At 48.7% G+C, this 24,823-nt stretch overlaps 1 pseudogene; it reads right to left on the bottom strand.

Annotated features, from left to right (window-relative positions):
• Window positions 1-24,336, bottom strand: part of LOC102025770 — a 42,933-nt pseudogene extending 18,597 nt beyond the window's left edge.
• Window positions 24,337-24,823: the final 487 nt, after the last annotated feature.

The raw sequence follows: 24,823 nt of genomic DNA, 5'->3' as shown, positions 1-24,823 counted from the left end.
TGTGTTATTTTTGGATCCCACTTTTTCTAGTGCTCCAAGAGGGCTTCTCACACGGTAGGCACTCATGAATGTGTTGTTGAACAGCTTCCTTCATTTTGTTTCTGTTCACAGATCCCTATCCTTGAGTTGGGGTGTGGAGGCACCTGTCTTATCACTACTACTAGACTCTAACTCCTTGAGGACAAAGTTATACTAATGTGATGATAAATGGAGCAGCGCATTTATTGAACATTTCTCATTCCTATTACAGCCCCTTATGAGGCAAGAATTATTATCATCACCCACATTTTGTAGATGAGGAAAGTGAAGCAGTTAAGTTATATAACTCAGCCAAGGACCTACACCTGGCCTATGGGCTCTGTGATGGATTCCTCCCAGTGCCCTTCACAGCCTCAGGCTTGTTGAGGGCTTAGGGAACATCTGTGAAGGACCCGGATGCTATGGCTCCCTCACCTTGGACTTCTGAACAGTCTTCATGCTGGTGCTGAGGTCGTCGATCTCAGCCTTCATGACCTGCTTGTCCTACCCCAGCTTGGATTTGACCCTCAGCAGGTTCTCCGCATGATCTGTCATCTCTGCCACGGAGTCTGTGTGCTTCTTGCGCAGCGTGGAGGCTGTCGCCTTGCTTTGCAGGGTCACCTCCTCCAGCTCACAACACAGCTTCAGCAGCTCAGCCTCCTGCTTGCAGTTCTGCTCCATCTGGGGCAGAGGGAGAGCAGAGCTTAGTGGAACTGCCCAGGGATGGCCGCGGGGAGGTGGGCACTACCCACCTGCTCCATGGATCCCTGATATTCCTGCACCCCACCAGAGGGCTTTCCTGATGGAAATGTCAGTCCTTAGCTCTCAGTAGGCTGTTTCTAGGATTTGTTTAGTGTAGTGTGTTGTCTCCCCACAAGGGTATATTCCAATTCTAATCTCATGTATCTGTGAATGTAAACTCATGTATCTGTGGAAATAGGTTTTTTGCAGATATCTGTAGTTAGTTAAGATGTCCTCTTAAAAACGTGTCCTTTAAAAAGAGGGACATTTGGGCTAGAAGCTCAGTCTAGCCATGTGACAACACAGGCAGAGACTGGAGCATGCATCCACTAAGGAGTACCAAGGATTGCTGGAGATTGCAAGCCCTAGAGGAGCCATTCCTGCCCACACTTTGATTTCAGACTTCTGGTCTCCTAATTGTGAGAGAATCCATTCTTTGCTTTAAAACACTCAGTTTAATACTTTGTTACAGCAGCCCTGAGAAACTAAGCCCTAGGAGAACAACTGGACTTGTATTCTTTTTTTTTTTTTTTTTTTTTTCTTTTTGAGACAGGGTCCCACTATGCAGTTCAGGCTGGCCTTGAGCTCACTTTGTAGCCCAGACTGGTCTCAAACTCACAAAGATCCTCCTGCCTCAGCCTCCCGAGTGCTGGGATTACAGGCATGCGCCACCACGCCCGGCTGGACTTACATTCTTTCTCTTCTTTGCCTTTATAAAATTTCTGGGGTTTCCCCACTGCAAGTGTAGACCACTGCCTGGGCAGCACAAACCTGGGTGCATACTAGAAATGCAGGGTGCTACTGTAACTGGAAACCTGCATGTGAATGAGATTCCAGTGCTCCATGTGCCCCAGTCTCGACGTTGTCACAATTGGAGGCCCCATTGACATTTACCCCTGTGGTAGTCCAGGGATGGTGGATGGCCCTCTTTGCCCTGGACAGCCTGGAAGCATAAAGAGTAATTCTGCAGTTCATGTACCTGATGCTCCCACCAGACATTTATATAAATAAAACAATTTATATTTCCCTGAACCTAAAACCCAACACCACTTTATATATGACTCAACATTCTTTTGCATTTAGCAGACACTGGTTATACAGAATGATCTGCCACGAAAACAAAGATATGTTATTGTTCCAAAACTTCCCCCAATAGTCATTCACAGTCTGTACAATTGTGTCACTGACAGTGGCCACACCTTGCCATCTAAGTCACATTTTACCCCTAGTACCTGCCTGTAGCCATTAGAGGTAGAATCTCCCACCCCATCTGCCTGCACTTTTATACAGCGACAGATGCATTATTTACTATAAATTACTTTCCCTTCATTTCTTCTTTATATCAAAGGGCACAGTATTGATTTTAAGTTATATATTATATTATTTATAATTTTGATTTTAGAATACTAAGGAGGCATTCTAAAATGTAGTTGATTCTCTATTTGCCCACTCACTACACATCAATATATTTATAATCCAAATCAATGCCCATGGCACTTTTGGGGCCATTTGTGAACACACTCATGGTAGGGAAAATTTGAACTGCCGGACAAGCACATTCCCTGCTGAGACTGAACTAGGTGTTGCTTTGTCTTCTAGTTTGAGATCTCATTATGTAAAGGAGCATTATTTTTAGGGTTTATTTACTGCCCTGATTTTTTTTTTTTTTTTACATTTTTGTGCTTTTTGTTGGTAATTTCACTGCTTAATGTTCTTCCATGTGAGAAGGCTGGGATGTACGCTACAGAAAAAGAACATGTGTATTAGGGAAACTTCTTTCAGGGATGAGTTATAGTACTATTGGCTGTGAGTTTAATATTAATGAGTCAATAATATGTGCTAAGTTGTTTTTAAACAGAAACATATAAGATAAATAATGTATTCATTGTAATTGCATACATTTTTTAAAATTGCAGACATTTTGTATTGATTGGTTGCCAGAAATGTTATGACCGGAGGCTCACAGGAGTCTGATCCTACATTTCTCCTAGAGCAGTGGTTTCTATTTGCTAACTCACTATTTACTCAGTGACAACTGTATAGAACAGAACTAAATTTAAAATATAAAAGGGTGCTTTGGGTCTGACACAACTGAAAATCACAGTCTAAGGGAGACGGTTCCGGAGGCAGTAGAGAGAACAGCTCCGGATGCATGGTGTCAGCAGACACAGGGCTTCATCATCTGCACTGGGATTTGACTTGCTCTTTGCACCTGTGTCTCCAGAGGTGCTCTGTGTACTGGTCAGAGATGGTGGCTGGTCAGGGTGGGCTCTGCATTCAGGAGCCTAAGCCCCTTATGGCAGAGCTAGGGAAGTAGGTAGGTCTCCCTGTGACCTCAGGAACCCAGGGACCGCCGCTGCCATGGGAAGTTAGGGCTCCCTGGGGCTTTTAGAGCTCACGGAACATTGCTATACACCACACTTCATCCTTACAATTCCAGGGTCCACACTTCCCAGTGTGCCTGGGGCCGACCTGGCTGGTGACTTTAGTAGCTCCTCTTTTCACTCTCAACACTGCTGGCATGGGTGATAAATTAAATGATCACTCTGCTTATAGCAAAACCCGGGAGGAAAACAGTGTAGTGTGACCACACTCACTTGACTGATGAGGGAATTGAGATCTAGGGAGATTTTTTCATCTTCCCTGAGGTCCCCATCTGAAGGGCAGCAAACTCTTGATCTCAATGCTATCTCCAGTCTCCAGGAGTCAAGTATGTTATACCAACTCTATCTGCTCGGCCATGGGGAGATGCAGGAGGAGCCTACCTGGTGCAGCTCCTCCAGGGCCCTCTTCTTCTGGAACTTGAGGACATTGTCTTCGTGGAGGGAGAGGTTCCCTACAGCATGTGCACCCTGTGATCCAGGGCCTGAAAACCAGGGCAAGGAGAGAGATGGGTCCTTAAGCTGGGAGCCATGGGGAGGTACAGAAGGGTCCTCAGCTTGACCCCTTAGGGTCATCAGGGAGGTGGAAAAATGCCAACACTCAGGGCACATCCCTGACCAAACAAGGAAAAATAGCAAGGGTAGAGGGGAAGCCGCGAGAACCACCAGTTCAAAGCATGGTCCTCAGCATCATCAGCGACATTGCCTGGGACCGTGCTAGAAGCACAGAGCCTCAGGACCTGCTAGTCCTTCAACTGTATCAAATTACCTGAAGTTAAAAGTGCACCACGCGGCCAGTAGCGAGGACACTGGGCATTGCCAATACGGGGGCTCCAGGTTTGGCCCCTGCAGTTGCGCCAGCTGGGGGCGGCCTGCCCTGTGAGGAGCACACTGAGTCCGGACAACTGCTTACCTGCTTCTCCTTCTCTGTCTTGGCCAGCATGGTTTCCAGGAAACCATCCAGATCCTGCTTCAGGTTGCTCAGCTCCCCTCTAGTGTATGCTTGCTGGTGCTCTGGGAAACCACTATGCCTTCCTGCTCCTCCTCCAGCCACTCCCACATGTCTAGGATCTGGCCCTCCAGCTCTGTCTTGGACTTCATCATTTGGGTCAGGTACTCCTTGGCATCCATCAGATTCTCTCGCTCCTATGGGAGGAAAGGGCCCCAGTCAGAGAAGAGGGTCCAGGTACCTGCGAGGGACCCAAAGGGCATCACGGAGCTGGTGGGCTAGCTTAGGCCCTAAACATGTGCTGGGGGTTGCCTAGGGGCTGGCCTATCTTTGACCTCCTTTGGTTATGTGCGTGATAAAGCATAGCTTAGGAATGCGGTCCCTGGGTCAGCAGTAGCATCACCCAGAAGCAAAGCTTCAGGTCCTGCTGTTCCTGCATCTACAATCTGATGAGACCCCAGTGATCAGGGGCACCTTAATTTTCAGCAGAGTGGCCAGGAAGCTGCGGGTGCTCGGGCAGGACACCCCTGCCATCTCACCCGCACACCCTGGTGCCCCACCACCTTTCCTTGCTACCATCCTTGTTTGTCCCCACAGACAGGGCCCATATCCCTGTGTGCCCAGCCTGCTGCTGTGTACAAAATTAGAATTCACTGGAGAATTTTTGGTGATTGGACGGAGGGTGACCTTGTAATAAAGGGAAAGAGAAGGGGAATTTCCCTGTGATCTGCAGGGAAATGGCTTCTGAGAAGAGATCACTTTCCTTTCCTCCCTGCGTCTGACTGAAACAACCCTGGGGGAGCTGGCCACTCCAACACCGTGACTCCCAAGACCCCCCAAGACCCAGCGTACAGCCTGTAGTTGGTTGGTAAGGTCCTTTATCTCTTGGCTGAGTGTAGCCGTCTTTTTCTCCAGATCCTTGACTTTGTTTCCCAGCTCCCGTGTCTTGGCATGGCATTCCTCAGCTTCTTCTCCTTGGCCCTCATCTCCTCTCGCTGAGCCACACTCAGGCGTGGCTTGACCTGGGTGATGAGCGCCACTAGACTGTTTGGAGGGGGGCTTTGCCAAGGGGCTGTGTGGTGAGCTGTTGGGGTGTCTGCCTCAGAACCGACCTCACACCGTCACTGTGGTTGCTGCAGCTCCGCAGGCAGAGTCCCTCTCCACAGATGCTATCAGGCCCTGCTCCTTGTCACAAAGCACTCCCTACCTCAGCAGTCACAGCCTGTGCTTGCTTAGGATCAATTCTCAGGATGCTTTTTAATCCCCAGAGACACCGAGTTAGATGTTCCTCAGCATCCCGTGCCCCATGCTCACATCTGTTCTGTACCCTGCATACACCCCAGGAGCCCTGGCAAAGTCACAGCCTTGGCTCCCCCTCCCTTCCTTCCACGCTGACTTCTCCCTCTCTCTCCCTCTGTATTTTCCTCTCTGTCCCATATCCTCTCTGTCGCTTGTCTCTTTCTCTGCATCTCTCCGCTATCTCCTTTCATCTTCTCTTTGAACAAAGTCCCCAACTCTCAGATTGGCCTTCCAGGCTTCCCACGACGCAGACCCTGCTTCCCTGCTCCCTGCAGGCTCAGCTGGTACTGACCATCTCCAGCCTGTGCCAGTTGCCTGTGTCTGTCTGTCTGTCTGTCTGTATTTATTTATTTATTTATTTATTCAGTCTTTTTGAGACAGGGTCTCACTACGCAGTTCAGGCTGGCCTTGAGCTCACTCTGTAGCCCAGGCTGGCCTCGAACTCGCAACAATCCTCCTGCCTCAGCCTCCTGAGTGCTGGGATTACAGGCGTGTGCCACCACATCCGGCGCCTGCCTGTGTCTTTAGAGCTGGGCCTTCGGCATTCAGCAGTTGCTCCTCGTCTGCACCACAGCATCTCTCTGTACTTGGCTTTTCTCACCCTGCAACCGAGTGCCAGGGCCGTGAGTTCCCCTCGCCCTATTCCTGTGCCCTGCTTATCTGGTGCCGCCCCAGAGATCTCCCTCCTGTGCCTTCCCATTCCCTGTGTCCCCACAGCACCCAGCCAACTCACCAGGGCAAGTCATCAGGGAGTATTTTCTGAGACAAGAGACACTATTTTCCAGGACAGCAAATGTGGCAGCGAATTTGGAAGGCAAAATCACCTCTCATAGAAAATAGCAGATAAATGCGGGATCTGGGATGTCACGGTGGCCAAGTTTGTATTCGAAGTTGTAGTAAGCACTGCAACCTGCTACCACACACCTCTTTTCATTCTGTGGAAACCACGACAAGCATTTTGTGTCCCCGCCCACTGGCCCAGCCTATGTGGTTTAGCTAAATAAGATTAGAGCTCAGTTACAACACTAAGAGTACAGGATTTTAAAAAGCTAATTAAAACAGTCACATTTAATTAGTGAGGAGCAGAGAGTTCTCCTCCCCATCATCTGTTGCCTCTGTGTCCTCTTCAAGAGGACCTTTAAAGGCTGTCAGCTGAGCTGCACAAGGTGGTGCACACCTGTAATCAAAACCCTTGGGAGGCTGAGGCAGGAGGATATGAGTTTGAGGCCAGACTGAGCTACATAGCAAGACCTGTCTCAAAGTTTACAAAAAGGTCAGAGACAGCAACATGGGTTTGTGTATTACATAAAAACCCTCTGAAGGAGGCTGAAGCAGAAGGATCACAAGTTAGAGTCCAAGCCTGGGCATGTTAGAGGTTTAGTGAGATTTTCTCTCAAAATTTTAAAAGGTAGTGGTGGGGCTGGGGATTTAGCTCAGTGGCACAGCACCTGCCTGGTAAGTGCAAAGTCATGAGTTCTATTCCCAGTCCTGCAAAAAAAACAAAAACAAAAACAAAATAAAAGGTAGTGGTGAGGGTTGGTGTGGTGGCGGCTGGAGATGTATTTCAGTGCAAAGGCCCTGGGTTCAATCCTCAGTACCACAAAACAACAATAATAACAATGAAACACACTTTTGATCTTACACAGTTTTAAAAAAAGACAAAGAAACAGGGTATGGTGGTGCACACCTGTAATCCCAACACTCAGGAGGCAGAGGCAGGAGAATCACCATGAGTTTGAGGATACATAGTGAGTTCAAGGCTAGCCTGGAAGATCCTATCACAAAAAACAAACAGAAAGAAGGAAAGAAAGAAAGAAGAAAAAAAGAAAAAAGATTTTATCAACTCCACAATTTTTGTGGACAATGTTATTTTAGGACAAGATTACAGCAGATAAAATATTATTTCATTTTTAAAATAAAATTTTGGAAGTAAAAAGAGGGTTGATGCAAAGAAAGTTCAGTTCTAGAGCAGATGGACAAGCCAAGGAGTGCCAGTGATGGCTGGACTCTGAGAAATGCTCATGCGCACCCCTCGGCGGTGTCCGTCCACCATGGGGCTGGCCTGTGTTGTGGGTACTTAGGGCGTACAGAGCTGACTATCCCTCCCTCTGACTGTTGAGAGAGTTCTTTCTTACGGGGAGTGGAAGGAAGCTTCCCTGAGAACTATGGAGGGCTCAGGGCTACTGGAGAGGACTCACAGCCTGGTCCCACCCCCATGGCTACCTCAACTAACACTGCCCTCCTGTCTCCTGAATGCAACTGTCCTATGCTCTGCCCCCTTTGTGTGATGCTCAGGGCCATGTTCTTTCTTACCGGTGACTCCAGCACAGGCATTGACCAACCTACATGCAGAGGAACGGCTCACGGCCACCTGAATAGTCAAGGGTGGCCCGGTCACTCACACTGCCCCCCCCCCACTGTCTTGGGAGAACCTGGGAGGTGACAGCTTCCATCCCATCACTTCCTAAGATCCACCTCTGAGGACAAGGACTCACTGTAGAGGCTGAAAGTGCCCAGAGGCATTTGGTCAACAACCAAGTCCGCTTTCTTTGGTGGGGTTGGGGTGGAGGAGGTGGTGGTCTCCATTTTAAGTGGGTTTTATTTTAAAGGGTGAGATCTGAGGTAGGAACACATACCATGATTTCTCTTAAGGAAAAATCAGCCCTGTCTGGGAGTAAGCTAGACTTCTTCTCCAAGGAGCCCCCTTTTTCAAGCTGTTCCTGCAGCCTCCAGGAATCTCCCACCTGGAGGGGCATCTCTGTCCAGGACTGAGTACCCTGCAGCCCTCAGCCCACAGGGAGCAGCCCTCTTAGCCCTAGGCCTCACCTTGTTTTTTGTGGTTTTTTTTTGTTGTTGTTTGTTTGTTTTGTTGTTTTTTTGAGACAGGGTCTTGTTATGCAGTTCAGGCTGGCCTTGAGCTCACTTTGTAGTCCAGGCTGGTCTCAAACTCACAACAATCCTCCTGCCTCAGCCTCCCGAGTGCTGGGACTACAGGCATGAGCCACCATGCCCAGCATCTTGCCTTGTTGTAGAGCCTCCACCAGCTCCGCAAACGCAGCTGCCGGAACTTGCGCGCATTCTGCTGAACGACTTTCAAGCCTAGTCTGCAAAAGGAACGGAAAAGCAGGTGTCAGGGCCTGGCCTCCCTGGGGAAGGTTTGAGAAAGGGAGTGAGCAGGGGATAGAAGTTTGAGGTTCCATTTTGTGCAGACACAGAAGTGCTTTCTCACGACCCAGCATTGCAGTGTAGTGGGGCAGCGATGGTCAGTGGAGGATCAGAGCTCCACAACAGGAGCAGGAAATCCGTTCTTCCCAGACAGCGGAAGACAGAGACTCTCTCTCCTTCCCTCCCTCTCTGTCCCCTCCCCCAGCCTTTGCACTGAGCTACATCCCCAGGCCTTTTGGGTTTCTATATTTGGACACGTTCTCATTAAGTGGCTAATTTGCCCAGGCTGTTCTTGAACTTGTGATCCTCCTGTCTCAGCCTCCCCGAGTGCTGGGATTACAGGCATGTGCCACCATACCCAACTGACAGAATAGCCATTTACTGTTTTTTCCCCTTTGGATTTCTCACCAGAAATGACCCATTAATCCCTGAATCCAATTAATCTGCAGAGTTTTTAGTGTCTTCCGCCTTCTTTTCCCCTGCAGCTTCATTTGACTAGAGTGACATTTACTCCTGTGCAAGGAGGACCAGCACTCCCCCACTCAGCCCATAACCAGTGTCCCTGCCTGCAGTCTCCTTGCTGGCAGCTGACTAATGCATTACTAATATAGTGACTGCAAATGGCCAGCGTCAGCCCCAGGTCAGCTGCGACAGACCCAGCAGTGTTTAAATTACCATGTTAGAGAAATGGCTGAAAAGCCCAATTCTAAGACTTTGCACGAACCTGGCCCAATTTCTTAATTTCTCTGCCTCAGTTTCCACATCTGTAAAATAGGTGGTGCTGGCCCAACCACACCCCTCTCACTGTATCATATGGGTCAAATAAGGGGAAGACTGTGAATGTATCTCCTAAAGTTGGATGTGGTGGCACACACCTGCAATTCCAGCACTCTGGGAGGCCAAAGCAGGAGGATCACAAGTTCAAGCTCAGCCTAGGCAATTTAGCAACTTAGTGAGATGCTATCTCAAAGTAAAACATTTTTTGAAAAGGAAGGAAGGAATGGAATGGAAGAGAAGGGAAGGGAAGGAAGGAAAGGAGGGACTTGTAAGCTACAAAGAAGCTTTGTATTGGTTGGTCCCTGTTAGGGACTGAATTGTGTCCCCCAAAAGATATGTTGAAGTCCTAAATCCTCACACCTGTGAACGTGACCTTATTTGGAAATAGGCTCTAACAGATGTAATAAGTTGACATCATGCTGGAGGAGGATGGCCCACTAACCCAGTATGCCCCCTGTCCTCCTAGAAAGATGGAAAATGATGCAAAGACAGAGTGTTATGTGGCGAACAGCCATGTGAGGGCAGAGGTAGGGACTGTAGTGATGTCTCTGTAAGCCAGGGAACACTGGGAGCTTAGGACTAGAAGAGGCAAAAATGGGACCTTTCAGAGGGAGTGTGGCCCTGCCCGACCTTGACTTGAACTTCTGGCCTCCAGAACTATGGGAGTATAATTCTTGTTGTTTTAAGCTATACCCAGAGTGCAGTACTAGGACCATTAATCCTGACATGTCAACTTCATTGGATTATGAAACACCTAGGTTAGTAGACTATGCTCCTTGGTGTGTCTGGGCGGGTCCTGGAGGCATGGCATTAGGTACTATATATGGTTCCGCTGGCAGTGTTCTCTTGCTCTGCTTTCTGGCCATGATGAACTAAGCAACTTTGCTCTGTCTTACCTTCTGCTTTGATGTTCTTGCATTGGAGCTGGCTGACCATGGACTGAATTGCACCAAACTATAAGCAAAATTAAAGCCTTTCCTCCGGTGAATTCTGATTGCTGGATATTATGTCCAGCAATGGGAGAGCTGACCGATATAAGTACTTTGTTATGGTGGACCCAGGAGACTAAGGCAGGTCCCAAATGGGTCCTTGGGGTCCGCAAAAACATTGGCATCCACCCCTCATCCCACCACACGAAGGCTCCAGCCACATCTGTGTGTGGCTTTGGTGGTAGCTTCCCTGTTGTTGCTGGGAGTGTTACCTTCGTTCCAGCGTCTTCTTGAACTCAACCCTTATGAGGAAGCCTTGAAGCTGACACTGCAACAGTGTCATGATCTTGGCCAGATGCTTGTGCCTCACGTCCTCAACCTTGGCCGGGATGCCCACCCAGAAAAATACCTGGGGGAGAGACACTGGTCTGATAAAAGCCCAGTCATCACCCAAAGGCAGTCACTTGAGAGAGTTTGAATCAAAGAGCCAGCTGATCCCAAGGGGCTTTGAAATGTAAGAGATCATATCTCTGTGGTGTGGGAATTCTCTGGGAGCCAGCTGGGTTCCAGACCCAGCTTTGTCCTTGAGCTAGATCACCTTGAACACCTTTCACCTCTCAGAGCCTCAGTTCCTCCTATGAAATGCGGGTGTTGTCCCCTCCCTCAGAGGGTTGCTTTGAGGATTAAATGAGATAATGGGTGGAAAACTATTGTAAGAGTCCAAGTAAAACATGATGGATTATTATATAACAGTGTTTGCTCTGTGGGCAGAGCAGCAAGGGCCCTTCCTCCATTACCTCCAAGGAAAGCAGCCTTTACTTTAGATAGAGTCATTGCATACTGGTCCCACAGGTCTGGGTGTGGTAGAAGGGGATCAAATGAGGAGGAGGGTAGAGTTTTCCCATAAAAAAGACAGCTTCACCAATACTAGATAGCCTCAGGCTTCTGGACATAGTGTGTGAGACTCCAGGAAAATAAGGCCAGCTTTAAAGGTATGTTAAAAAGAGCTGGAAATACACAGTCCCAGAGAAATCAAATGAAGGTCACAAGATTCAGTTTCCAACTCCCCACCCCTTGCAACATTTAAGACTTCTGATAAAACAAATGTTGGCAGGGATGTGGATCAAGGTGTGTGTGCAAGTGCATATCGCTACACGAATTTTGGAAAATAGTTTAGTCTTCCCTCATGAGGTTGGATGTTGGCACACCCTACCACAGGCAACTGTCATCCTTGTCATATATCTTAACTCTGGCTATGTGTCACACCCGCCTGGAGGCCTTTTGAAAGATGCAGGATGCCTAAGTGGAGAAGGTGGTGCACCCGTGTCATCCCAGCACACTGGGAGGTCTGGGTAGGAGGATCGCAAGTACAAGCCCAGGCCTGGTGACTCAGTGAGACCCTATCTCAAAATAAAAAATAAATAGGACCGGGGATATAGTTCTGCGAACCTTGGGTTCAATCCCCATCACTCACACACACACACACACACACACACACACACACACAGATTCTTCACCATCTGCCTCCCACAAAACTCCTCCCGAGGAGCTAGACGTTGCAGGGTAGAGAAATTAACCTTGGTGTCATAAAGCGTTTCTTTTTAAATTCTTTGTCTTTTTAAAAATTTGTTTCTTGATACTTTACTATGAATTGGCACTGAGGTTTGGTCTCAGAGACAGGCATGTGGCTGGGGTAGGGCCCACACAAGGCAACATCAGAGACAGGGACTCGCTTCACAGGCAGAACCATTCTGTTCTCTCTGTCCTTGCTGCCAGTCCGCCTGGTCCTCAGGGGGCAACGCTGTCTCTAGTATCCCCGGACATTTTTGCTGGGCCTGAAGTGTGCAGCCCAACCCTTGAACATCAGCAAGGTGCAGCGCGTGTGCCCAGGCTGTGGCCCAGACGGATTCCGGAGCCGTCAGCTCTGGCTCCCCAGGCCACAGGATGCCTGCTAACCGGATCCTTCTGGCTCTGTGATGTTGAGCACCCACCTCCACCCGCTCTCTAGGCTTTCTTAAGTTTCCCATCTGTCCAAAGTGGGCGGAGAAAGGATGGGCGTTCTTGTCTCCAAGTTCTTTCCAGCTCAAGTATTCAAGGATTCAGTGACAAGACCTCAAGTGTCCTCTGTAAGCCGATCTAGCTACACATAGCTCATCCTAACTGTAAAGGAGGCGAAAATAGTCGTGACTGTGTAACAATTCTGCAAATACCCAGTTGTTGTAAAGCAAGCTCTAGGGGCTCATCCTCACTGTGTGTCCCTAGAGCCAAGAACCATTTCTGGCAACAGTAAGTGTTCATGAATGTTTGCAGTGGTGAAATGCGTAGGAGACACAAGCATGCTGGGAACTTCCACACCAGGCCTGCATCCTGCATGAGACTTGGTGAGGCAGGTTGTCTGCTCCTGCCCATACAGAGGGAGCTTTTGAGCCCTGCACCCCTGGGGGCCAAGCCCATGCTCCGCCCATGTCACCCTGGCTGTCACGTTGGGGTGCAGTCTGGTGAGGCAACTCTAGATGGACACCTTGCACCTTGCCTGGTTGGCCCTTATAATCCTGCCCTACAGGACTTTTTGCTTCTTCCTGGCAGGCCAGGAAATGGGACAGACACAGGGTGGCCCAGGCCCTATGAGTCAGGATCAGGAGGCCACTCTGTCTGAGTCAGCCCCAACTCACAGCCAGCACAAGGCTCGGGGCTCACTGTGTGGGTGAGCTGTGATTACAGGGCTTCATTGCCCAGGCCCCACCCACACACAGTGCCATGCCCATCAGACCCAGGACCTTCAGTCTGATCTGCTCCTTCGAGTCTCAGAAACAAGCCTCTACAGGACTAAGAAATATCTCACCATTGATTACCACTCTGTGCTGAGCTGGGTTCTATCACTCCTAATATCGTAAGTGGCATTATTAACCCTGGTTTTTCAGAAGAAGAAACTGAAGTTCTCCGCTGAGGTACTGGCCCAGTGGTAGAGCTGGAATTCAAACTCCTCAGCCCACTTTGGGGTAACACTGAGTGCGTGTAGGGAAGGGACACCCACCAGAAGACCCTACCTTGGTGTGTGCCCAATTTCGTATTCATTTGTGTCCAGGTTGATGACCCCAAGAAGCAGCTCTGAGCCCCAAGCTTTCTTGTTGTCCACAGACCCTTGGGAAATCACGCTGGGGTTCAGCACTTAGTACCTGATAGAAGAGAGGACTGCCAGTCATCAGCATACCCAAGTTATAAATGCATGCAGTTAGCTCGTAATTTTTTTCCTTGAATACTGACATTTGAGCCCAAGGGCTTTCTGCTACTGAGCTACATCTCCGACCCCCTTATACATTTTTTTATTTTAAGACAAAGTCTTGCTAAGTTGCCCAGTTGGCCTTGAATTTGTGATTCCCTTGCTTCAGCCTCCCAAGTAGCTAGGATTACAGTCTGCACCTCAGCCCTAAACAACCCACCCATCTTGGAGATGGTCTTTAAAACAAGGATTAGACATGACGTGCAGATTCCCACAGGAGGCAGGAAAGACTAATAGGAGGCTTTGGGCCAAAAGCTACAGGTGGGAGGTGAACGTTAGTGTAGACGAGGGGTTCTGGGAGGAGGTTTCCCAAGAAATGAAGAAATGTAAGTCCTTCTCTTTCTGACAGAGTTAGGAGTACAGAAAAAGTACTGGCCCAGGCGTTGGAGAACACTTTCTTATGCTGACCTGTTAGCAGACCCCTCTGTGATCCTGGTCACATCTTTCCTAGCTGGGGATTTCAGAGGGAGAGTTAGCCAAGCTGATATCCAGTGACCACCCCACCCCAAAAATGGGGATTGAGCTCAGGACTTTGTGCATGTTAGGCAGCATTGTACCACTGAGCTACACTCCTAAAACCTTTATTTTTTTAAATTTTATTTTGAGGTTGTCTCACTAAGATGCCCAGGCTGGAATTAAACTTGCTATCCTCCTGCCTCAGCCACCAAGAGTACCAGGATTACAGGCATGCTCCATCATACTCTGTTTATGGCATTTCTTGATTCTTTAATGTATAGCAATGTCTTCCAGAAAGTGAAGAGTGTGGAAGGTCATCTCCAAGATAGGAGTCTTAGTTTAATTTCTCCAGAAGCAGACCTTTGAGACAAGGATTTGAGTGCAAGTAGTTTATTTTGTAGGTGGTAGGTTTGGAAAATGAGCAGAAAACCAATAAAAGATATATTATCAAGGCAGGTATCACAATGGGCAACTGGAGCCTAATGCCACTGAGGGGGGCGGCGAGTATTTATATCGCGGAAACTGGCAGATTTCCTACCAATAAGGGCTTCTTCTTATTAGCCCTGAGAACACTTGTTAAATGTTTACCAGCACACTGCTTCTGAGAGCCAGTGCAGAAAATGAACTCAGAATGAGTCCTCTATGAGGACGAGGGAGAGGAAGTATTTCTATATCAACTCATCAGTTAAGGGATACACCGGGGGAGGCATTAATTCCTGGGACTTTCAGCCTGCCAGGGAAGGGCAAAGCAGGCTCTGACAGACAAAGAAATGCAGGTTCTGGCAGTTGAATCCTGAGTCAAAGTGTACAAAGCAGCGAGAGTGAAGCCGTGTTGGGAGGGCATCCACAGTTCTGCCAGTCTGATGCCACTGCACTGACCCACTAGTGGGTGCCCTGAAGACTAAGCACTGCAGGGAAGGTGTCGGGGGACACCACTCACCTCTGTTTGAACTCTGAATACTGCAGCCTGTTTGGGAAGCCCTTTCTGCAGATACGGATGCCTTCCAGGACACCACTGCAATCCAGCTGAGGCATGATCAGGTGGGCACCGGCCACCCCTGCCGAGACAGAGACACAGGGTGGAGAGTCACTGCTCTAGAATAGGACAGACCAGCTCTTGCGATCTAAGAAGGCTGAACTAAGCACCTATGCTATAGTCCCAGGCTTCTCCTGTTACTGCTCAGGGGGCCCCAGGTCCCCCTCTTTCAGTTCAACCCATGCCCTAAAACTCTGTGAGAGTGATTTCTGGCTGGGTGGGCACCGTTCTGCTTTAGAAAGGAGCTAGAACATATTTTTAGGTAATCTACCGTTTGAGAGTCTCTCCCTCGGAGCCTTGGTTTGTCTTCGTCAGCTCTGGCAATAAAAGATGAACTTAACTTGGAACAAATCCTAACTTTTCAGACTCCCATAACTTCCAGTAGGGAGACATGACCTCATAACATACCTGATTGCTTAATCTCATTGGGGACAATGCAGTGGACAAAATGAGGAGGGGAGGTGCTGTGGGGGTGGTCATCAGCTTGTTCAGCTGCTCCTGGAACTAGAGGGGGAAGAATGAGAGAGAGAGAGAGAGAGAGAGAGACTCAGCACTGATACTGTTGGCTACCCACACTCAGGAGAGGTACGTAGTTAGAATTAAATTAAAATTAAAACCCAGTGCTTCAGCCCTACCTACCACTTTTCAAGTATGCATTAGCTATGTAGGGTTAGTGGCCACCATACTAGACAGTGCAGAAGAAAACATTTCTTTCTTTTTTTTTTTTTTTTTTTTTGTCTTTTTGAGACAGACAGGGTCTTGCTACACAGTTCAGGCTGGCCTTGAGCTCACTTTGTAGCCCAGGCTGGTCTCGAACTCACAACGATCCTCCTTCCTCAGCCTCCAGAGTGCTGAGATTACACGTATGCCCCACCACGTCCAGCAAGAAGAGACCATTTCTATCATTGTAGAAAGTTCTTTGGAACAGAGCTATTCGCAAGAACAAGGGTGACATGGTTTACAAGAGAGGAAGCCCCTCCTGATTCAAGGATGATTTATTGAAGAATCTTGGCACTAGGAAGACCCATAGGGTCTGGCAGGCAAGATCCTGCCTGCTGTTAACCTCCTTAAGGGATGGTCCCTCCTCCACATCTTGGGTCCCTCCAATGAGGTGGCTCATTCTGCCCAGGAAAGCCTGACCCTTGGGAAATAATAAAATCTTCCTTCACATCACATGCCCTTGGTGGCTGTACTTCTGCCCTTTGAAAAATGTTTCCAGTAATGCCCACATTTTGCAGAAGTTGTGACCCATGCAGAAGATCTGTCGGCCAAATCTTGGCCCAGGATCTTGTTCGGTCCTATCTCCATTTGTCATGTTGCACAAGTCCCTCTGATTGCTGGGCTTCAGTCTGGAACGTGTTTGGACTGGATCTTTTCTAAGGGTCTTTTTTGTCTGATGGTCCAGTGATTCTGTGTGCTCTTCAGAGGGCAACAGACCCCTTGAGTAAGAGATTGTCACAGACAGAATGAAATCACTCTGACCTTGGCCGTGAAGCAGCAGCCAGACCATACTGGACCCAAGGTGGCCTCTGAGTAGCTCCTACTTAATAAAAATTAGAGACCATCATGAAGGAGGACACCCTCTTCTGTTTCTTGCCTCCAGCTGAGGAAGAGATAAATGTATTTTGTGTCAGCACCCAGCCCAGGGCCAGACAGCCCCAGTAAGTGCTGTGTACCAAAGCACACATGTTCTCTGGGTTTAAAAGGCTTTTCTTGGGAGTAGGTGAGGTGAGACCCTCACATCAGGAAAATGAGATCTACCAGGGAGCGGGAAAATGGGTTGACTGCAGCATAACTGCCAAAAGGGGTCCTGACCTCCCTGGAGAGTGATTTAGGGCGGGACAAGGTGACAAACTGACCCCCATTGCCTGGGGAGGAGGAAGAGTCTATAGACCTTTGAAGGATATGCGTGTTGGTGAAATGTCCTTGAACCCAAGCAGATAGGCAGTTTCTGCCCAGCTGAATGGCAGTTCTAGGGGGCAGTTTTCACCCAGGGCATTCCCCTCTGGCCGGCATGATTGCCGTTGGATAGGAGGCAGGGCTGTGCTTCTCCTTTGTCTCAGACAAGAGTAGGATCAGAAAATAAGCACAGGGCAACTGGGTGTCAACTTTCCCAAGCAGTGTCACTCCACCTAGAGGTGACATGGGCTCCATGATCAGCTGAGCTGATGGAAGCTCCCAGGACACAATGACATTTTAAAAAAAATTTTATTTATTTTTTTATTTTAAAGAGTAAAAGAAGGATAACGTAGTAATAGGGGGGCTTAGTGAATTACAGACAAAGTGGTAGGCAATTATCAATGGTTGTTGTTTTACATATTGTTATCTACAAGATAGTTTCTCAGGAAAACAAATAGACAAATAATAGTGAGTTACAGACAAAAGTGGTAGGTTATTATCAATGGTTGTTGTACTATACTTTGGTATCTTCAAAGTGGTTTCTAAAGAAAATAAATAGAGCTATACATGAGTGACCAATTGAATATTCATTGACTATTCTCAACGGTTGTTGTAGGAAACACTTAGTAATGAACATACATCCGTTTACAAAATAGCATAGGAACAATACAAACATTACAGAGTTATGGACCGATTAGTAGGAAAATATCAATGGCTGCTGTAATACATGGTGGTGTCTTCAAAGTGGTTTCTCAGGAAGACAGAGATACACAAGAAAGATCTAACAAGTAGTTACAGCCTAAGGGTTGTGAAAAATAGCATATTACCTCCTCACCAGCGACTCCTTTCACTGAGGTGTCACGGCTGGAAGGAAGGCCAGGATTGAAAAGAAGGACTGAGAGACTTGCACCTGTGTCTAGCAACAGTCTGTTTTCTTGTTCCTCCATAGTCATGATTACCCAGGGCTCCTCCATGGAGATGACAGTCTGGCCAGAGGGAGAAGGCATAGTATGCCATGGGTCCTCTCATTCCTGTTAGACTAACTGGTAGGATGGGTCTGAGCTCTGGGGCCTCCGCTTCAGAGGGCAGGCCAATCTCCAGTGGTCACCTTTGCATTCAGGGCATGGCCCAGGGGGCTTCTTAGGGAAGTTCCTCTTGAGGTGGCCTGGCTTTTAACAGTGGTAGCAGATGAATGTAGTTGTCAAGTTCTTCTTGGGGTCCTGAGAATCAGATTTAGGGTCTGTTTCTCTTAGGGCTGCAGCAAAAGCAGCTGCTTTTTCTCAGTCTCTCTGTTTTCTCTCCTTGGCCTCCTGCTCGTTACAGCTATAGAATACTGAGGAGGCAATTCTTACTAACATCTCAAGTGAGCCATCTGGGGAGAAAGCCATTTTTTGTAGCTTTTTCTCTCCAGCCTCCCAGCGCATTGGGACCCCACACCCACTTAGTATCCTCTCCCCAACCTCCAGCACAGGCAGCAGGAATCTCGGTGCAGACCTCTCCAGAACTCCACGCGCTCCTCCACCACAGCTTGTACTGTCAGGGGAAGAATGGCATCCAGGGGGTCTCCCCAGGTATTGCACAAGGTCCTCCTGGTTTCCAGCTTCTGAACGGCTCTCATGACCCTGGTCAGCTGGACCTCTGAGTCTTCAGGCGAAGCCTGTATTCTCGTGTTCTCTGAGTCCTTGTTCAGCAGCTGTTTCTCTGCTGACTCTGGACCTTTCTGGTTCTCAACAGCCGAGGCAAGAGTGACCCATTGTGTGGCATGTATTCCCAGGGGTTTCTCCATGTTGGGATGATTCACACACATCCTCAGGCGGGCCTCTGCAGCCGGTACATGGCAGGCCGATTGTGTCATTGCTTCTCTGTGCCATGATAGTTCTCAACAGTGCAGCGGCAGTTGGCCTAAGGGTCGCCGTGCACAGTGCACGCCACTGAGCGGCTTCCCAGGTGCAGGCAGCCCACCTGCTGGACACCTGCGCAGCTACGGTCAGACCCAAAGGCCGCACTCCCTGCCGTGAGGCTCCCCGGGCGCAGACTACCCACCTCCCAGGCGCCGACGCAGCTAGGGGCTGGCCCAAAGGCTGGCATTCCCTGCTGTGTGGCTTCCTAGGCATAAGGAGCCCACCTCCTGGGTGCCTGCGTGGCTAGGGTCCAGCCCAAAGGCTGGCATTCCCCACTGTGCAGCTTCCTGGGAGCCAATTGCCTGCCTCCCAGGCACCTGCGTGGCTAGGGTCTGGCCCAAAGGCCGGCACTCCCCGCCACATGGCTTCCCAGGCGCAGGAGAGGCCTGACATCTTTCTTATCTGCTTTTTCTTTCTTATTCTTGCGGTGCTAGGTATCAAACCCTGCATCTCACACTCACCAGGCAAGTGCTCTATCACTGAACCACCCTCGGCCCCACATTAACATCTTTCTATTCTGTTGTTGTGTCATGCATGTCCTACTTTGAGCAGTTTGTCATTCATTCACTCACTCACTTACACATTTGACAAGAGTTGAATAAGAGAGTTTTGTTTCCTTCTTCCACGTTGGCCATTAAAGGGCATCACCACAGGAAGACTGGACTCAACAAAAGGCCAACTATACCCGGAGCTTCCTCTTCTTTGAAGAAAACACCCAAGAGCCCCATACTTAATTTCTGGAACAAGCCCGCCACTGTTTCATTTCAGGAGGTCTTTGTTCTTTTCCAGCCAGCCTGTGATGTTATATCCCACCTGGAGTGGGGCAGATGCCAGTGAGCAAGTAGGAGACCTTCCTTCCCCTTTTCAGGTTCCACACCTGGAACCTCAACCTACAGCTTTGTTCTGCATTGGGATCTTAGGACCAACCTCTAGGCCTATCTCCTGGGGCTTCGGTTCTTTTCCTGAAGAATTTGTGCTTTGGGGAATGGTCCTAAACCATTTGAGTTGGAACCTCATTCTCTGCTTTCTTCAGCATTTGCAGCTTGCTTGTCTTGGATACCTCATCTCCAAGCACTGCACATAAACCAGGACTCCCTGGCTGCTGTCTCTCAAGCTGTGATCTTTCCTTCCACTGCCTGCTTTGCTGGGCACACTGAATTTCCTGATCCTCACGTCTTCTTCTGCCCAGGTGGACTTGCTGTCAGTGACTGGTCATGGCTGGTGGAATCTTGAGCTACACGAAGGAATCTCTGCAAGGGTTTGGCACCTCTTCTTGCTGAGGAGCATGCATTCTGCTTACAGCACTGTAGGGTCATTGCCTGGAGGAATGGGAGCTGTATTTGTCCAGGATTGGGGGCTCCCTATGTCCAGGCCGTTGGATATTGTATCAGTCAGGGTTTTACTGGAGAAAGAGATATAACACAGGATGTACAAATTATAAGAAATTACAAGATTGGCTTACGACAGTCAGCCAGAGAGTTGTATGGGGAAGTGTGCAGAGGGTGTCTGCCCGCTGAAGACTGAAGGAATCAGTCCAGGGTCTGGAGTTCACTGCAGAGTTCCATGCAAGTCCGTACCAGGAGGCCGATGAGTCTGCGACAGAAGGCTGAAGGATCCAAGGTGGAAGCCAAAGAGTCTGCTCTAGAAGCCAGGAGACTAAGTCCAAGCTGAAGGTGAAGACTGGAGCTCTTCCAGAAGGATGGAAGTACCTCTGTCTTTCTTCATTTCCTTTTTATATTATCTAGGTGATGATTGACCCTAGGGTGGCTCCTCTACACCCTAGGGTATAGAATTGCTGGGCCAATTGCTGAGCCAAGTTTAGTTATGCTTCTAAACTTCTCAAGTTGACATAATCAATCAACCACTACAGATACCCACTAATTTCAGTTTCCTGTTTTGCCATAAGGCCCTATCTTCATGGATAAGAGGAAGAAGCTTTGTAGATTCTTCCACTGACCATGGAGAACTGAGGAAAGCATCAGAGAAGCCAAACCTTTGGGCTTCCCATCTCCTGTTCAGCACATAGACATTTGTCACCTCAGCGCCTTATATGAAGGGCTTCTCAGAAGTGCACAGCTCCCATGTAGCCTAGAATGTACCATTGCTATAAATATGGAGCTCTTCTCATTTCAGTGTGGCAAGGAGGTGTAGTGCCGCAATTTGGCTCCAGGCCTGCTGTGTGCTCAAAGTATCTACCCGATCCATTTTGCGGGTAATTGGCATTGTTATGGTTGATGATATAAAATCCTGGCCCCAATGCCCAACGCAATCATGGCTTTCCTGACAGCACTGTCTTAAGGCTGCTGTTTCCCTGCAGTTAAACCCACAGAGGCTCAACAGACTGCTGGTAACAGGAGTGTCAGCACATACAGCGATATTGAAATCTCAAGGAAATCAAACACATTCTTATAAGCTGGCTGGACCCACATTACCTTCCTTATTAGTTACACAAATAAAACCTGAGTCCTAGCTTACTTAATTTCCCTCTTTCCCAAGGACTACATTTGTCATGAGTGAAAAAGCTGCTCCACAGATGTCACCTTATTGGTTTGGCAGCGACAAGCTATCAGAGGGGGAAATGATTCCGTTGGGAGTAATTAATGGGCTCACAGAATCATTTTTTTTCTTTTTGCAAATGGTGTCATTTCTGGCCGAGGCTGATGTTCAGCCGTCACACCAAGGGCCGCTGACAGTGGTGTGGCCCTGGCGGGTCTGATGGCATGAATCACCAGCTGCTCCCTAATAAGCATCTTTGGCTGAGGTGCTTTAGAACTCTCAGGTGGAGAAACTCTGAGGAGGTTTGAGCTGGAGTTCATTTCGATGGCTGGGCATCCGAATACATTATGGCTGTGCTAGTTGGAGCAGGATCCTCTGGAGAGGCAGGTCAGGGTGGGTGTACAGTCGCAAGGGTGGATGGTAGCCAGCAGATGCCTCAGGGTCCTCCTTGCTTTTGTGGCCCCTTTTGGGCTTAAGGAAGTTGCTGGACTTGCCCAGGTGGTTGTCATACAGGGCTGCCTTGGACGTGGCACCCGCGGCTTTGGGAAGACACATTGTTCCTCCAAGATGGACAAGATGCCCATGGGCTACAATGGAAAAGGACGGAACAATGTTGGGTGTTGAGGAACAGAACAGCATTGGGCCTGAGGCTGGTGAGAGAGATGCGCTGGCCACCCACATGGCAAGCCAGGAAGCAGAACCCAGGACAGCAACATCTGGGACCAGCACCTGGTACTCCATGGCCACGTTTTCAAATGCCATTTCAGCGTGAAGGTGGCCGGAATCCATAGCGTCCAACAGAAGTGACCCTGAGGACTAAGGCCAGATAGCGCTCCAAACGCTAATCCCACCCCAGCAGTGGCCCCGGGCAGGCTTGATCTTCAGAAAACCCCTGAAGTCAGTGATACCTGTTGTCTACCTCTCTTTTATCCTCTTTCCTCTATCCTTTTTCCACATTTAATTAAACCATGTACATTATTTTTAAAATTTTTCCCTTTTATTACTAGTGCCTATTCATTTCACAAAATATTGAGTTTCAACGCATATATTTTGATAATGTTCGCGGACATTCTTCACCCGAGATCACTTGCTCAAACATTCCACGTGGTGTGGCTGCAGGGAGAACTATTATACTGCCTGGTTAGAGCGTAACTCTGCTGCCTCACACAGGTGGCTTCCTTTCTCTGTGCCTCAATGTTTTTATCTGTAAAATGGTAATAAAATACGCCCCCTATTTGGTAGATTGTCATGGTCCATGGAGTTGCAACAAATACTGCCCAACTCTCAGTAGTCTTTGCTGCTGTTGTGCCTATTTTGTGTGTATGTGTGTGTGTGTAAGGGGGGGCGTTAGTGGTCAGGCCAACAAAGATTGTATGGCTGACTGCCCTGTGCTAAGAGCTCCAATGACATTCCCCTCCTGGGGCATGCCCCTCGCAGGGCCCCAGGCTCTCGCCAGCTCCCTCTTGGGGAGCGCAGCAAGTCACCTTTTCTAGGAGGTCCCTACAGGCCTGCAGGTCGAGGCTGAAGTCGAACGTCCACTTGATGCCCTCACGCTTGCACTCCAGCGCGAACATGCAGTGGTTGAATTGCTGCAGCTTCTTGTCAGTGAAGTTGATGCACAGCAGCTGCTCAAAGCTCTTGAGCTGGGCAAGAACAGAGAAGGAGGCATTAGCTGCGGTCCAGAGAGCCTACCAGAGGGGAACAAAGGGACAGATATGTGCGAGAATTCTGCGAGGGCAAGATGCCTGATTGCTGACCTGCTCATGGTTGCAGCCATGTATGAGAAGGAGTTCTCTGGTACCCTCCCTTGCAGTGGGGATTCTGGAACCCTAAGCCCAGGTAGCCCGTGCAACAAAGGGAAATTATTGTGGAAAGAACCATCTTTCCAGGGATGAAAATAATTTGAAATGCTTTATGGATCTGACCCACTACATCCCTGGGGGCAGTTTTGTCTGTCTCTATGTCTGTCTCTATCTCTGTCTCTGTCTCTCTGTCTCTATCCGCCCCCCCAGCTTTTCTTATCTATAGGATAATTTTTAAAAACCCTTTTTTTTTTTTTCATTTCCCAAAGTGGAAGGTCATCAATGTGTGCTGATAAATCAGTTCTCTCCTTTAAAAACAAAAGACCATACTTTTTAGGAGTTGCCAATTTCATAGTGTAAATATTCACACCATGGACTTTTTTTTTTTTTTTTTTTTTTTTTTTTTTTTTTGAAACAGGGTCTCACTATGCAATTCAGGCTGGCTTTGAGCTCACTTTGTAGCCCAGGCTGGTCTCAAACTCGCACAATCCTCCTGCCTCAGCCCCCCGAGTGCTGGGATTACAGGCGTGCACCACCATGCCTGGCGCTATGGCAAATTTTGAACCATCAACATCATGTCAGCTGACTCACAGAATTCCTGAAAACTTTAACAATTCGCTCTTGAAGCCAGTAGAGGCTGGCCCTGGCAGAGCATTAGCTCTATCCACTAACTTCACACCATTTTTTTTTTTATGACTCAGCACCATAGAAACGTAGATGAAAATTTCTGGAGTCCAAAAATCAGAGATCCAGTGGCAAAATAAGATTGGCCTGCTCAGGTCCAAAGTGAGAAATGAGACAACCATGGAGAAAAGTAGCTTACCAAAGGAAAAACAGCCACCCCAAAGAAGAAACACACATAACACCAGAAACACCTCAAAGATCTCGAAGCCAGTAATGTCCAGCTCCCGCTCCAATGAAGAATTGTCTCTGCATGTTGGTGTCCAAGGTCTTGTCAATCCTGGCCACCAGCCACATGAAAATCTTGTCATAGACATCCTTGTCCAGAGCCCCAGTGGAGTTGTTGCACTGTTCCTTTTTCTGGCCCTTTGCACAAAGTCACTGCCTACTTTGATCCAGGGCCTGGTGATGCCTTTCTGGAGTTCACCAGAATTGAGACCTATAAGGTGAGCAACTTTGTCAGCCACGGAGTAGGGACAAAACAGGCAGGTGAGTGGAAGGAAGATGGTGCTATACCCTGGAGACACCTAGCATTTTCTATCGTGGTCTTGGGAGGGGTAACGGGGACGGTGGAAGAGAAACTATTTTGCCAAGAAGAAAATAAAGATCCTGGGTGGTTTCTACATTTTCTCGATGTCAAGCAGCAAAGCAGACTGGAGAAACCAAAACCTCTGACTCACTGCCTTGCCTGTCTGAGAATATCGGTGAGTGAACATTCCAAGAACGTCTTATCGGGAGTGGCTGAAATGACCACAAGCCCTGCTTTGCAGAACGGGGAGCTGCCTTGTCGCTGATCAGCCCCAGCCTAGCGCCTGCCTCTGCGGTGTCCCCTTCAGCTTGCCTCTCTCTGGGCTTCTGTTGAACTTCACGTTCCCGGACAGTGTGATCCCCACAGTCAGAGTGATCCCCACAGTCACCTTGTACACACTGATCTCAGCTCTGAAGCCCAGCACATCAAAGACATCCTGCCAAGCAACAGAGGAGGGCACTTGGTTCCTTATTCCACACTGTGC

This window comes from Chinchilla lanigera, unplaced genomic scaffold (assembly GCF_000276665.1).
Source record: "Chinchilla lanigera isolate Chin_1 unplaced genomic scaffold, ChiLan1.0 scaffold00059, whole genome shotgun sequence".
Lineage (NCBI taxonomy): Eukaryota > Metazoa > Chordata > Mammalia > Rodentia > Chinchillidae > Chinchilla > Chinchilla lanigera.
The sequence above is the reverse complement of the archived record's forward strand: the minus strand, read 5'-3'. Positions and strand labels throughout refer to the sequence as shown.